Source organism: Mus musculus, chromosome 4 (assembly GCF_000001635.26).
Source record: "Mus musculus strain C57BL/6J chromosome 4, GRCm38.p6 C57BL/6J".
Taxonomy (NCBI): Eukaryota; Metazoa; Chordata; class Mammalia; order Rodentia; family Muridae; genus Mus; species Mus musculus.
In genome coordinates this window covers 140,316,894-140,331,216 of record NC_000070.6, presented here as the reverse complement: position 1 = coordinate 140,331,216, position 14,323 = coordinate 140,316,894, and the positions used below count along the sequence as shown (strand labels likewise).

Here is a 14,323-nt window from a genome sequence, read left to right as displayed (position 1 = left end):
ATGCCGCGAAGAACAGTCTTGTCATCACTGCCATCGGTGCTGACACAGAAGTTGGTTGGGCAATGGCCTGAAGGGAGGGGTGCAGCCTCTTCAGTTTTTGGAAGGGGCTTTTTGGTGCAAAAGAGGCCACTGAATGAGATCTGGGGAGTTCGAAGCCTGATGAGTGACGGGTGCTGACAGCGTTCATGTTGTAGAATAGGGACAGCTGCAACTCACTGTGTTTCTTTGGTCTCCCACAATACATTTCTCTATAGTCACTTTATTATTTCCCGGTGGGTGCTGTCATCTCTGGCCTGGAAGGTGGCATCCAGGTCATAGGAAGCCCTGTAACCCTACTGCCCTGTCTGGGGTGTGCTTCCCACTCTCGGGGCTGGAATTGACATCTTCCCATGAGCCCTGGTTTGCACAAATGAAGGTACATGTGTTGGGGAGCAGTTGGGGTCTTGGAGGTCAGGAAGGAGGTCCTTGCCCCCCAACTCCCTTCCTTTTCCTTTCCGTCTCTGCCATTTCTCTTTTAGAGTGGAGTTGCTTGAGGAAGAGACAACCCGCAGCGTACATGTCTGTTGGCAGGGGCGTTCTAATTTTAAAAAATGTGTCACTCTCCAAGCTCTGTGTCCCTTAATCAGGCAATTACTTCCTGATGTAGTGTAGTTAAGAAAGAAGAAGAAGAAAAAAAATAGCCACCAGCCCCTGGAATCTCAAACATTTTCTTGAGAATTAATTTGGTAAATGTTTGACTCAAGTTCCAGAATGTCCTTTGTTTCCATTTCTAAAAGACAAAAGGGACAGGGAAGGAAAGTAGTAATTGCGTGTTAATCAATCTTGCTCATTAAAATTAGCTCCCCAGCCAAGGGTGTCATGGAAACAGCAGATGCTGGGAGAAAGGCTGGAGGGACCAGCAGGGGTGGGGAGGAGACCACAGAGTGGGCATGGCCCAGGAGACACAGTCCTGGAACAAGTGTCATTGGAAATAGCATCGAGCAAAGAGCGGGTGCTGCCGTGTTCCTTGTTCCTGCCTCTGCAGGTTTCCCTGACTTTCAGAGCAAGCCAGGGACCATGTTGGGGGGGGGGCTGGGGGGTTGCTCCCATTGTGCAGTGGATGACACTGCCCAGGGCTGCTGGAGAGTTTGCCAGAACTCATTGCTAGAAATGGCGGAACCAGAATTGAACTAGGTCTCCCATAGGGTGAACTCACTGTGGTACTGCTCTGCTGTACCCTAGTGGCCTCTGCCGGAGGTGGGGCGGGGCCACAGGTATGAGGGTCTGCCAAGAACCCTTAGGCCTGGAGTAAACAGTCATTTCCGTCAAGGTTTCTGTAGCAATGCCCTGGGAAGAAGTGGGCACCTCACAGATGGGGTCTGCACCCAAGCCTGTGTATCACTAGCAGGCCAAGTTACCCTGGATGCCCCAAGTCACTTGGTCCCCCAGGAAGCCTGCAATCTCAGTGTTTCCTGAGTTTCTCTCCCTCCCTGGGCCTTGCTGGTCTGGTTGCAGTGAGATCATGTGAGATAATGTACCCTTGTCCTCTGTGTCACCTGCTGTTGAACCCCAGGAATGCAAGGCTGTGGGGGTCTGAGCTGCCTGCCTCCTATGGGCCGCAAGCACTGCAGTCCACAGGGATGGGGTGGGGACAGGAAAAACATCATCACCATCTCTGCATCCACTCATGTCCAGGCCAGGCTCTGAGGTGCTGTCCTTCCTTCTACCCAGCTCCTGATGGCGTAGAGCAGTGAACAGCCTCGTCCCAGCTCAATCTGTCTGTATGTCTGTCCCTGGCCCTCTATTGGAGGCTGCAGAACCAGGGCCACCTCTCTGAGGGGAGAAATGACAGCCCAGAAGTGGTTTTAGATGGCCAAGTCGCATTGGCAGTAAAGGAAGGTGAGGGACAGCACACCTTGTTCCCGTCACGGAATGACTTGACACAAAATGCTGGTCTCTAGAACCTGAATGTCCCCTTTACCTGTTCTAGTCCACACACGGGCGAGGGTTCAAGACATGTGAAGGGCTCAAGGCAAACATTCCCCGAGAGGATGACCCTATGGAAGGCTCACGTTCAGGGGCAGCGGGTTGTGTGGACCAACTTCCACCATCATCACAAAATACCTCAGACTCCCACCTCTTAAAGACCTAGGCTAGAAGCAAGCGGTTAACACAGGAACTCAGAGGAACGTTAAACCAAGTTGCCTACCATAGGGGTACTTATCCTGGGGAACCCCAGGGAACCCCACAACATGTAGTCTTTGGAGGAAAGAAATCACTATTATGGGTGGGTCCATATTTGCTCCAGGATCCTGGCTTAGGAGGATGTCCACCCAGGAGATGGTGGACAGTTAGCCCGACACTCTATGAGATACACAAGGGGTTGGGATGGGTGCCCCGTGATAGCTCACCAGTGACTCTGCAGCTGGGTGCCAAGAAGCCAGCTTGAACCTCTGGGTGAGGTGAGGAGGGTCCTGGATCTCTCAGGCATACCTTGATTCTACTCTGACTCCCCCATAGGCTGTGTGACCGCCTAAGGACAACAGAAAAGCCACAAGGTGACTGAAGAGGTCAGGGTGCGCTTCATCCCCCCCTACTGAGGTCTGCTGGGGCATGCTTGTTGGCTGGGGTGCTGGCTTTTCCCGTGGCTCCCCTTGACAGAGGCAGGCCTGAGCTATGCTTTTCCCAGTGGGTCTAAGGCAGGGCCTGATGACTCTTTCTTCATCAAGAGCTCCCAGACCGAGCCCCCTGTGACTCACCCTCTGAGAAGCCTGGCTGCAAATGTTCAACCCCAGTGCCCTGGCAGGACTCAACAGGGGAACCATCTGTGTGTCCTTGCTGGAGCCGCTAATGTTCTCTGAAGGCTTTTTTTTTTTAATGAACTGGCAATAATTATGGCAATCAGGGTGCACCCTTCTCTCTTCTGGGGCAGCCTGGCTCAGTGCAACGCAGTGAGATGGAGCTGGGGTGGGGGAGGGGACAACAAGCCTGCTCAAGCCACCCAGGCTGTGGTGAGGTGAGGTCCATTCACATTCCCCCTTTCCTGACTTACAAAACTCTGTTCTGGCTACACAGAGAAAGAAATCCCTGTGGCTCCCAGTGTCTTTAAGGGAGGGCTTAGCTCAGAGCCCCCTTTACCAAGGCTGGAGGCAGGGCTTCTCCACATGTGCATAGCCCCCTTGTTCTTATGAAAATGGTTCCCTCTGCTAGGTCCTGAGTGCTTTGTCCTGAGAGGGAGAGTTCTTGGGAAATTCAAGCCTTCTTCATAGAGAGCAAGTGGCAGAAGAAAAAAAAAACATTATTTTAAGGCACCTCCACGAACCATTTAGATGTGTGTTCTGGTACGCGCATACAGTCAGATGACAGCATCAGGTCTGGCTGGATCCAGGATAACAGACAGACGTAGGCACATTATTTGTATAATTAGTTCCTAATGGACATGTATACAATATCTGTTTCCATCACTTGGACCTGCTTTCCTCTGCACGAGCTTTGTCTCCCGCTCTTAGTGGCAGCAAGATGGCTGCCAGCTCCCCTAAGTCTCAACCCCAGCCTCCTGATGAGAAAGCTTGTTGGTCAGACTTCTCATCACTGGGGCGTGTGTAGGAGAGGAACACTTAAAAGGGAGAAGGCTCTGCTTCGTTCGGTTCATGGCTTCCAAGGATCTGCCCAGGGCTGCAGCATCCGTGGATGCCAGGCGGAGGTGGGACAGGAGCATGATGGGTAGGAGTTGCTTGCCTTACCACGCCCGGAAGCAGACAGGAAGAGGCGAACCCTAATGACCCGATCCTTTAGTAAGACCTCCAGTACTGCTGTCATATGAACCCAGGGTGGATTCGTCCATCGAGAAAGGCACTCACTTCTTGTGTGCTAACCAGGAGGGGGTGGGGGACATGTTACTCAGACCCCAGCACTTAGCATCCCTCCTTTCCAGAGGTTATCCACTCATGTCAGTTATCTGCTTTCCTGGATGCCCATTGGTCAGCTTGGGTCACATGAGTATCACCAACCAATCACTGCAGCCAGGAGGAGGAGAGGCTTTGGGGCAGCCCTGTGACAGGAAGAGACAGATTGATAGATACCTCCATGGTGATGCACATTCCTCCCTCCCTCTGCTCCCCCTCCCCCAGGCCCCAGGCCCTGAGCAGAGGAGGCCTCCAACCAGGGTTGTCCCCAGCCACAGTCACCCTTAGCCACAGTCACCTCTAGCCACCGAAGCCACCGAGTGCCCCCTAACCTCAGTGGAGTATGGCAATCATCAGCCAGCTCTCTGTGGCCTCTGCCTCTAGGCCCCCACTTGGTTTTGCAGGATCACTGTGTTTTCAGTACCAAGGTCAGCGGCTAGCTCGACTGCCCGCTGCTCATCCCTCTGTTGGTTCATTCTCCTTATCTACCTTAGCATAACTCAAACTAAGCTCTCAGGGGCTCCGGTCCTCTGGGTGGGCCCAGTCACCACACTTAGCGCCCCCAGGGGACACTAGTCAAGTGTCTGAAGTACAGCGACACCTCTTGCCTGCCTCCTGTTCTGCTCCGCAGGACTCTTTCCTTCAAGCTCCTCCGGACGCCGCAGATCCATCTCCTTATCCTGGATGCTGCTGATTCTACACCCAGATCCCTTGGTCATCGTCTTGACCCAAATGAGGTATTGCTGTCCAAATGTGGATGTGCTCAGAGCATCACAGACCACAGTCAGCTCCCATCCGCCGTGGAGTCTACGTGTTGCTATCTATGGTTGGCTTCATCCTAGAATGGCTGGGGTCCCCACATCTCATGTTATACTCACAACACACTGTTTCCTCAATACTTTATTCTCTATGTGAATCTGATTTGAGGCTTTCCCTCTCCTGCTTGTGAGACTGATCTTTTCCGTGACTCCTGGTAGGAGAAAGTAAAGTGAAGGGGAGGGCCACTCACTGTGTGCTAGACAGTTTCACCACTCATCTGTAGCTAGTGACAGCCCTGTGAAGCCAGTCTAATTGTCCCCAATTTGTAGACATCAAAACAGAGTCCAGAGAAGTTCTGGACCATAAAAGCTTCACAGATGAAAGGAGGTGATCTCTGGGTTTGACTCCAGACCTGCTAGTCCCCAACCTGGACTCTTAAAACAGCATGGACAATTCTTCCTAGGGAGGATGTCTGAGCTGAGGCCATGTAATCAGATGGCTCCTGAGAGGACTTCATGGTTTGAGAGAGGTCTTCGGTCCCCCTGCCTCCACACCCCCAAATATATCCTGTGGTTCCTCTTGGATCTTCTTCCATGAGAGCTTTCAGAGTTCCACGAGAGGCCAGTCGAACCCTGAAGTTCACTATGTCCATCTGCCTGGTTGGCGTGGCTGCATCTGCAGGGCAGCTCAGGAGGGGGATGGGGTCATCATGGCTTGAGCCAGTGAACCACCTAGGGAAAGGTCATCCAAAAAGGGAAAGGCCAGGTTGGATGGCTGTGTGGCTGTCTCCGCTCACCAGCTGTCAAGGGGGTTGGCCGATCAACGGTTGGCTTAAGGCTTTCAAAATTCACTAATCAGGCCTGCCAAAAATCTTTAAAAGGGGCTTTCAAAAAAATTATCTTCATTTATTTTTTAAGCACACTGAAAGCTTCATTAAAGACCCACCAAGGATTGAGAGCCCCCCCTCCAGCCCCCATCCTCACTCCATCCCTCCCACAGTAATTAAGACCCAACTCTTCCCATCAGCCTCTTGGATTGGCAGTGAGATCAGAGTGACTTCTGAGCCATTCTGCCTCACACGGCTGCCAGCTTCTCCCACCGAGTTTCTCCAGCCCCGCATGGGCTCTGCCTGCTCTCCATGTTGCATTAGAGATTGAGGTCCTATCGTGGTCCAAAAATGGGTGAAAACCACCCATTTTTTTTCAGCCAAGAAAACTTAATCTCAGAGCCTCAGAGACTTGTTGGAGAACAGAGCTGAGAAGCTGAGCAGGATCCAGACCATAAACCTCTCCTCCGAAAGGGGTGTTCCCATTAAAATCAGACCTCATGGGCAATCAGCGGGGGTCTTCTCTAAGAAGACACAGTGCTTGACTGACCAGCAGGTGCCTCCTGTGCCAGCCAGGGAGCAGATGGGACCGCAGAAGGGATCACCAACTGGCAGGGTAGAGACAGGGCACATGGGTGAGGTGGGAAGAAGCCAGCACCCACCCCAGGAAAGTAGAAGGCTTGACCTCTAAGGGACAGGCCCAGCACCATCCAGGCAGACCGAACCACATCTGGAAAGAATGGACATTATGGAGGATAGAAAAGACAGTCCCATCCACCCAAGCCCGTTCTTGCTGGTCAGGGATGACAACCAAGCCTCTGACAGTGCTGGATACATCAGGCTCCCAGCAGCCTTGGTGCTGATGAGACTGAACCCAGGCTTTAGAACCCTGCACTCTGCCCTCACGGTGGCACAGGGGAATGCCACAGCCCACGCTGGGTGAAGTTCAATTCTGCCACACTCCGCCCTTTCTCCTCATCTCTTTCCACCAGGGCCTCAGGCACCATCCACGACGATGCTCACCCCAGAGTTTCATCCTTCAGACTGGATCTGAGGTCCCTAGAGGAGGTGCTCTCTATGTGCCCCATCTGTCCCTGCCTCAGGCTCCTGGCTGATTCTTCTTTCTGCTGTCTTGAGAGCTGTTAGGGTGGCCCGTGGTGATTTCTGTGTGTTCCTCCTGCCTCCTCCAATTCCATCCAGGTTCCCTCAAGGCAATGTCTGGGTCTGTCTGCCTGTAGTCCTCTCCAGGATGGATGCCATAGGTCATCAGGGGTGACTGATGGCCCTGCCAGGACACCAGCCCTGCCCTGTGGGGTTAGCTGCACTCCTGGGTTGTGTCAGTGGTCAGTGGAAAGGACAGCCAATTCTGAGAGACTTCCCTGTGGGGTGGTGCCACTTGGGTGGAACTGGTCTGGAACAATCTTGAGGATGGAAAGGAGGAGGGATGGAGATGGAAAGACTCAGGGCCTAGGTAACCCAGGCACAGCAGCCATGATCGCTGGAGATCCATGGACTGCCAGGTGACAGGACAGTGGAGGGAAGTGGCCACAGCCCTTGGGCATATCATCAGCTGCCCATGTAAGACCAGAAATGAGTGTGGCGGGGTGGTGGCATGAGAGAAGCCCCAACCCCAGCCCTTAACCAACTATGAGGGAAGGTGTTTCAGCTAGTTCAAAACAGGAGGGAAAATTGACAAAGAGCATGGCTTCCCCAAGAAATATCTAGAAACGGAATCTCACAGAACACATGGGTAGCCTGGGCAGCCGGGCAGCAGTCAAGCTGGGCAGGCACCTCGCATCCCCACTGACACAGGGCCACTCACTGACAGGAACAGCCTCTCCACAAGGCAAGACATCTCTCCAGGAGGGCAGTACCAAGACCGGCAAACCTGCCGGGGTCTGATATCCGAGGCTCTTCTTGTCATTCTCCAGGGTCTGTGAGTCCCAGACAGGCCGGGAGCCTCCAGCTGGGGAGTAAATGAAAAGCCACAGGCCTCCCTCAAGAACCTGGAAGGGAAGCAGTGGAGTTGATGCAGCAGTGGTGGAGGCCCACGGAAGCTGGGGGTTGGGGCTGGGATCCCAGGCCTCCCACTACTACAGCAGTCTCAGGGCCCAGCATCCTGGAATGCACTCAGGGTAGAGATTAAAGCATCAATATCCTGTGGTCGCCCTAACCTGGGTGAGATCAACTCCTCCAAGGGCCATGATTTGACCAGATACTTCCAGCATATGACAGAGGACCAGACACAAGCCACCTACTCCCTGGCCCAGGGCCATGTCTCCAAAGTGATCAGAGCCAGGGGTTTCTCCATACAACTGACAAGAATTGTCCACTTGGGTGGGGGCACAGTGAGGATTTGGGGTGATGTCATAAGTGTGGGGGTGAGGGTGGCAGCTGCAATTGTGACCCCAAGAGGCAAAGCGGCACTGTCAGAAGCGTGAAGCCACAAGCCAACAGTGAGGCTGGATGGTGCTCTATCGTGAAGAGACACCATGACCAAGTCACCTTACAGAACAAAGGATCTAATAAGGGGCTTGCTCATGGCTTCAGAGGCTGAGTCCATGCTCATCATGGTGGGGAGCACGGTGGCGGGCAGACAGGCATGGTGCTGGGGTAAGAGCTTACATCTTAGCCAGGCATGGTGGCGTATGCCTTTAATCCCAGCACTTGGGAGGCAGAGGCAGCTGGATTTTTGAGTTCGAGGCCAGCCTGGTCTACAGAGTGAGCTCCAGGACAGCAAAAAGGGGAAGACCAGGCCTGGCTTGGTGAGCTTTGGAAACCTCAAAGCCTGGCCCAGTGACACACCCCTTCCCACAAGGCCACACCTCCTAATCCTTCCCAAACAGTTCCACTAACTGAGAACCAAGCATTCAAACGTATGAATCTATGTGGGCCGTTCTCCATCAAGCCACAGTGGCCATCCACAATGAGAGAAGATAGCCTGGTGACAGTTGCTGGCACTGGGTGCCAGGTCTGCTCAAAGCAGATCCCCGGGGGTGGGGGTGGAGGTGGGGGACGAACAGTGCTTGTCACCTGGCGGAGAGTTTCTGATGCCACTAAAGACTTCACAGCAGCCCCTGGGGATGGATGTCATCTCTCTATTGGGAGAGTTCAAGAGGAGGACTTCCCCCCAACCCCCCCCCTTGCAGGATCTTTCACATGTTCTGGCTCACGGTTTGAGGGTGCACAGTCTGTTGTGCAGGAGAAAGAGCTGGCCGGTCACTCACGTTTATGCTCAGGCGGGAAGCAGAGAGTGGATGCTCGCTCTCGGTCCTTTACATTTACCCCAGGTTCTCCGCCCACGGGATGGCACCACCTGTGTTCAAGGAGGGTTTCCCTCAGTTACACCTTCCTGGAAACACTCTCATAGACAAAGCCAGAGGACTATCTCCTAGGTGGTTCTAAATACAGTCAGGCTGAGGGTGAAGATGGGCCATCACATTAACCCTCTAGCTCCAAAAGTCACCTCCCCAGAGAAGTCTTCTCTGATTAGCCTCTGGCTGAGGTGGGTTTTTTGCTGGCTTGAGCCCTCCCCTGTGTTACGCACACAGAGATAGCTACTGACTGCGTCTGTGCGTGTCTGCTCACAGTCTCCATCCCTTTCCAAGGTGGAGACCAGGATGAATCCAGGCTCTGCAGTGCCAGGAGGGTTTTATTTATTTATGAGGTTTTGAGATCTTATTAGGTGACCCAGGCTGGCCTCCAATTCATGATCCTTCTGCCTTAGTCATAGCACTTGCATTATAGGTGTGCATCATCAGGCCTGGCCTTTCCATGTATGAGGGTTTTAAAAGACAGCCCCCCAATCCCACAGGAAGGGGTGAAGTTCCGTGTGGGTGCATGGCGGGAGTGCGGGGGAGGGGGGGCGTGCACGCGCACATGCCCATGCATATTGTGGAAAGTGTTTCTGTCTGTCTGTCTGTCTGGTCACAGAGCTTGCAGGAGAAGGGTGTCTCTTTTGACTTCCACAGGAGTTGCCAGGGAAACCTTAGCAATGACTGCCTGAGCAGGGCAGCACTCGGCAGACACCTGGCACAGCACCCTGATTAATAGATCAGAGAGACCCACATCCCTGCACCGGTGCATCCGCCCACTGGTCTTCGTGACCTGCATCTTGATGGGAAACTGCCATGACTATTAGCTGTCCTGATTCCTGCCTGTCTCCCTCCTGTAGGCTGTCCCCCTGTCCCACACTCCACATAGCAGTGCTGCAGGGACGTGAGCCTTGTGTCCACCGGCTGAGGGAAGGAGACCCCAGGGCCACTCCTTAATGGATCCCAAGGGTGGCCTCACCATGAGGCCGGCCATCGATTTGCTGGTGACCTTCCATACACTTGGGTGCCGTGCCTTTAGGGACATCTGACCCGAAGCCACATACATATGATGAGCTGGCGAAGCTGCCATAACTAGCCACTGTGACTCCCTTCCCGTGGGGCACTGCAAGCAGAAAAGCCTAATGCTGTTATTCATATCCGCTTTATTATTTCATTTATCTCCGCAGGCAGAGGGGAATACGAGCCCTGCTCCCCAGCCATGAAGAGTAAAGAAGAGGGAGGGCTTTTTCTGAGCTTTGCATGGACCAAGGTGGCCGGTGTTGGTGCCCAAGCTCATGACCTGTCCCCTAGCCCAGGGCTCATTCCTGAAGCTTGCCACACACAGCATGAAGATCTTCCCCATTCCTTTATGGACCCAGATGGCTGCCGGGGACCTGGGCACTTCCTTCTGACATAGGAAGAGGGCTGTCTGCTCATTCAGGCGTCTTGCATCCCTGTGGCTCAGTTTCCTTTCTTGTGATAGGCTAATGAGCATGCCCATGCCCATCTTCCTAGTCCCTAGAGACTGCTCATGTGGGCTTATGACCCCTGCTGGGTGGTGCAGATGCTCAATGGCCTTTGCTAGCATTCTGGTGATGGAGGAGAGGGCTGATGGCCCCCTCTGTGCCCAGCAGCTTTGACCACTCTGGTGGAGGTGGAGGCAGCAGGAAGGAGTTGTCAAGGCAGCAGGTATCAAGGTGGAGGGGAGTGAGTGCAGGCCTGCGGGGAGCAGTGAGTACAGGGCACATGCTTGTCATATCATATAAATGATAAACAATAATAATAACATGGCTTCTTGTGTAATGAGAAAGACTACGGAGACCGAATTACCTCGGTAATGGGTTGCGGACGTCAGGGGGCTGTTTGCTCTTGAAGGAAGAGCTGGGGTTGCATTTCCCGCCCCCTCCCTTCCACACACACCACTGCTCCAGGTGGAGAGGTGGATAGCGCCCTGACAGATGCTGGGCTGGAGCAGAAAGGACAAATGTGGCTTAGACAAAGGATGCCGTAGTCATTGTGGCTGCTATTTAATACTTAGGCACGTGGTGAGCTTGGGTTTCCTGGTCCCAGGTTGGTGTCTAGGCCACCGAGTGCTGTGTGTTACTTCCAACTGTAACTCAGGAGGACAGGTGCCAGGCCCTCCACAGCCCCACCCCTTCAGCTGTGCAGCCTGGGGCTCGAGATGAAGCAGAGGAGGATAAAGGCCTCTGTGCCACACAGGGGGGTGGGGGGAGCGAAAGGGGAGTCAGATGTGCAGCTACTCTGAGCCACTGAAGTCTTGTCTCACGTCATTGACTTGTTGTGCGCCTGCCCCAAGCCACATCACTTAACCCAAGACTTCCCGGGTCAGATGGGCTGACAGTATAAAGCCAGGACCGTGGGCGTATGCTTCTCTTGTGGGGGCTGTGGGAGGTGGTACCTTAGGCAGGGGCCGGAGTTCCAGGAGCATGAGGGAACGCCTACTGTAGGTGAATTATGACCATTGGGGCTCAGACCTCAGCTTGACTGGAGACCAGCCTGCAATTCCCCACAGATTCCTTTAGGAGTACAAGGCCAGCCTGGGGTGGCAACATGAGACCACATTTTTAAAAACAAAACCAAAGACAGATGTATTCCCAACCTGTACCTACAGCCTCTGTGCTTGAATGGACAGGCACAGGGAATTCCCTCCCCCACCCCCACTTCCACTCCCATCTCCACTCCCATTCTCACCCCTACTCCCACTCTCACCCCCACCTCTCCCCCACCCCCACCCCCCACCCCTGCTGTCAGAAGGCAGACCATTACTCCATGGTCTGGTTAAAACTCCTTGAAGGTGAGCAGGCCAGATTCCACCAAGAAGCACCGGGCCTCCAGCCTGTGTGAGCCCAGGTGCCTGAGGCCTCCCCTCAGGGCTCACCAGAGCTACAACCCCAGGCCCAAGCAGCAGCTACAGCCTGTCCTGTCCACTCAAAATGAGAGCCAAGGTAGGATTCAGACACACAGTGTGAGGATCTCTGGGGCTTTAGGGACCTTTGTGACCGAGAGGTAGAGATAAAATTAGGCAGAGAACCCCCAGAGCTCAGAATACCCTCCTCAATGACATCCACGCAATGTTAAAATTCATCAGCTGTGCAGTGATTTTTATTATATAAGCCAATAAAATGGGAAAATTACAATTTCTCTGGTAACTGTTGGGCTGAGGGTTTTGATCCTTCCATTTTATAGCCTCAGGGTTCTTGAAAGTTTTAGGTTTTTTTTTATTTAAAAAAAATATATATTCTTTCACGTTGAGCGAGATCTCTCTGAAGCACTCTGTTTGCGTGGCTCAGCTGTACACACGCACCCTCCCCACCACACACACAGTTCCCTGCACACACAGGCACTACGGCTTCCTTTCTGAGGAGGCACGAGGGCACCATCACTCATTGCCATCCTACCTAGGCATGTTTTGTGTGCAGCGCCTGGGCATCTGGCCCTGGCTTGCCTAGGTGACGTTAGTCTCCTCAGTTGCTCACTAACCTGCCTTCCTCTTTGCCTGGTGGCTTTCCAGTGAGTCCTTGATGCTCAGCTCCTGCACTGTTGACTTTGCCGGTGGCCCCGGATGTATGTGATGGGAATGGGTCATTTCTATGCAGGCTGGGGAGAGGAAGGGCTCAGTAAGTTAAGTGTCTGCTGTGCAGCCCAGGGGCCTGAGTTTCACCCCCAAGTGCTCGCATGGGAAAGACTGGGCAGAGCCAGGTAGATCTCTGGGGCTTGCTGGCCAGCTAGCCTAGCCTGCGTGGCAGGTTCCAGGGCAGTGAGAGACCTTGTCTCAAACAAAAGGGTGGGCAGTGGCTGATTACATCTTAGGTTGTCTTCTGTTCCCAACACATGATCATCTCTCTCTCTCCCCCATTCCCTCTCCCTCCCTTCCTCTCCCTCTCTCTCCCCCTCCTCCCTCTCCTTCTCCCCTTTCCCCTCCCGCTCCCATTCTCTCTCTCCCTTCCCCTCCCTCTCAGTTTCCTTCCCTTTCTGTCCCTTTCCCTCCCTTTCCCACCAACCCCCATCTCTCTCTTTAAAACGGGATCTTATTTATTTTATGTACATGTATGAATATGAATTCCCATGAGTACCAGTGTCCATAGAGGACAGAAGCCGGCTGGAGCTGAATCCCCTGGAGCTGAACTGACAGGTGGCTATGAGCTGTCAGACATAGGTGTTGGGCTCTAAACTCAGGTTCTCTGCAGGGGCAGTATGGCCTATTCTTCATGGAGACACCTGGGCAACCTCTATTTCTTCTTGTCCTTTGTGATGTTCCTGGTCCCTGCCCCAGGATCTGGCCCACATTGCCTGGTTTGGGGGTGAGAGGCATACAGAACAGACTGTCTCCTAACCTGCAGCTGGAACACCAGGAGGAGCAGCTGGAACACCAAGAGGAGCAGCTGGAACACCAAGAGGAGCAGCTGGAACACCAAGAGGAGCAGCTGGCCCACAGACTTGCACCTATGACACAGTGGGCAGGATGTTGGTGTCTCGTGTTTGGAAGAAGCTTTATATTAGTAGTAACAATGATTGTTTCTCAAGACGCAGAGAGAGCCAGGCTCAGGGCTGGTCTTTCGCATGTTGTTGAGTTTGTTTGTTTGAGGAAAAGGAGGTGCCGAGGGGCAGGCAGCTCTCCAGGGTTGTTGGCTCCTTAGTGGCAGAACTGAGATGTCAGCCTCATGTCCGATGGCCCACAGTGCCACACTCAACCATTGCCACCCTCCCCTCTGAGCCACCTCAGTCCACGTGACTTCAACTTGTCCTCTTAGAGCCTGCCGGAGCTTCCCAGACTAGCCAGGGTGGGCATTTCATTAAATGGGGAGCAGCTGAGCTCCCCAGAAGGAACTTCATCCCCATCTCCCAATGGTTTCCTCACAGAGAGTCACTTCTGCAGAGCCAACCCTGAATTTTCAAAGCATCATGTCGGGGTTTCCCTCACTTTGGGGTAACACAATAGTCATGAAGGGTATCTCACATTCTAGAGGTATTCTCACATCCTGGAGAGCATTCTACATCCTGGAGGGTATCCCACATCCTGGAGGGTATCCCACATCCTGGAGAGTATCCCATATCCTGGAAGGTATCTCCCATCCTGGAGAGCATTCCATATCACGGAGGGTATCCCACATCCTGGAGAGTATCCCACATCCTGGAGGGTATCCCACATCCTGGAGGGTATCCCACATCCTGGAGGGTATTCCACATCCTGGAGGGTATCCCACATCCTGGAGGGTATCCCACATCCTGGAGGGTATCCCACATCCTGGAGGGTATCCCACATCCTGGAGAGTATCCCATATCCTGGAAGGTATCTCCCATCCTGGAGAGCATTCCATATCATGGAGGGTATCCCACATCCTGGAGAGTATCCCACATCCTGGATGGTATCCCACATCCTGGAAGGTATCTCCCATCCTGGAGAGCACATCCTGGGGGGATTCTCACATCCTGGAGGAATTCTCACATCCTGGAGGGATTTTCACATCCTGGCACCCCAAACATGGCTGGGTGGTTTTCCACTTGCCCTCCCTCAGCTA

General features: G+C 53.5%; 3 long non-coding RNA genes across 9 annotated transcripts; 1 reads left to right on the top strand and 2 right to left on the bottom strand.

The window, feature by feature from the left end:
- Positions 1-693: 693 nt before the first annotated feature.
- LOC115489911 lies at positions 694-4,024 on the bottom strand. 3 transcript variants are annotated; one of them, XR_003955149.1, is made up of 3 exons: positions 3,118-4,024; positions 2,391-2,512; positions 694-2,132 (listed from the first exon to the last, which is right to left on the bottom strand). It is a non-coding gene; the product is annotated as an uncharacterized LOC115489911 (long non-coding RNA). The 3 variants fall into 3 exon arrangements; XR_003955147.1 differs by having other exon boundaries at positions 694-2,512; XR_003955148.1 differs by having other exon boundaries at positions 694-2,512; positions 3,723-4,024.
- On the top strand, positions 3,487-10,569 carry Gm9867 (predicted gene 9867). Its single transcript, NR_165292.1, has 3 exons — positions 3,487-3,702; positions 4,516-4,621; positions 9,971-10,569. It is a non-coding gene; the product is annotated as a predicted gene 9867 (long non-coding RNA).
- Gm33895 lies at positions 4,190-7,772 on the bottom strand. 5 transcript variants are annotated; one of them, XR_003955145.1, is made up of 4 exons: positions 7,644-7,772; positions 7,209-7,475; positions 6,493-6,890; positions 5,658-6,199 (listed from the first exon to the last, which is right to left on the bottom strand). It is a non-coding gene; the product is annotated as a predicted gene, 33895 (long non-coding RNA). The 5 variants fall into 5 exon arrangements; XR_003955143.1 differs by lacking the exon at positions 5,658-6,199 and adding an exon at positions 4,190-5,374 and having other exon boundaries at positions 6,493-7,475; XR_003955146.1 differs by lacking the exons at positions 5,658-6,199; positions 6,493-6,890 and adding an exon at positions 4,190-5,374.
- Positions 10,570-14,323: the final 3,754 nt, after the last annotated feature.